The sequence below is a fragment of the Myotis davidii genome, unplaced genomic scaffold (genome assembly GCF_000327345.1).
Source record: "Myotis davidii unplaced genomic scaffold, ASM32734v1 scaffold304, whole genome shotgun sequence".
Classification (NCBI taxonomy): Eukaryota; Metazoa; Chordata; class Mammalia; order Chiroptera; family Vespertilionidae; genus Myotis; species Myotis davidii.
Window position 1 is genome coordinate 607,579 of NW_006297661.1, and position 894 is coordinate 608,472.

Below are 894 nucleotides of genomic sequence, written 5' to 3' on the forward strand. Positions count from 1 at the left end.
GTAATTGGTTTAAGCCCGGAGGCTTGGGGAAGAGGGAAATGGGGTGGGGGTGGGGTGCAACCCCCTTTGGAAGAGGAAAAAAGAACAACAGCCTGGGCGGGCGAGCGCGCGAGGAGTGTCCATAGGACCCGCGCAGCCGGGGAAGAGCTGGGGCGGTGGCGTTGGAACCCAGACCCGGGGGCAGACCCGGCTAAACGACCCAGGGTCTCTCCCCAGGGACCGGCAACCTTTTGGATGGCCCGACAGCACCCTGTCCCGCGCCCCTCCTGCTCCTCTGCTCGCGGCCAGCCCCCACCCTCCTGATTCCTGCCCTAAGGTAAACCTCACGCCCGCCCCTCCGGACTTCAGGCTTGAAAAAGAAAAAAGTCCCACTTTGGCCCCGTCACTAGAAACTCGGCCATCTGACTCAGCCGAGCCCAGGGACGTTAGGCCGACCGGGCTCCTGGCTAGCAGAGTGGAGACGCTGCCACGAAAGCCGTACCTGCGGCTGAGAGCGGGTGAGTCATAGCACCGTTTTATACCTTTATGACATAACTTTTTTTCCCCCTGCCTCGGTCCGCTCTACTCCCCTTGTCATCTGTAGCAGTCATAAAGAGGAAGAAACTGGGAACAGATGTCTGCGTGATAGGGCAGGCGGATCTGAGTCGGGCAGTCCTCCCTCTGCCCAGCTCCTCCTCCCACCCCCCTTCCCCAGCCTTGGGGACTGAGCTGGAGGCGACCGTCCGGTTTCTGTTAGGGAAAGGTCAGGGGGAGGGGACAGCTCCCCAATGAAGCGCCTGAGCTGGGAGAGCCGGGGCGCCGGCGCGGGAGTGCAGCCGCTCCGCTAGGAAGGTGCCGGGCGGAGCCCGCGGTGGTCTGCAGCGGCGCCTGGCCCAGCCTCGGGCTTGGAGGGGG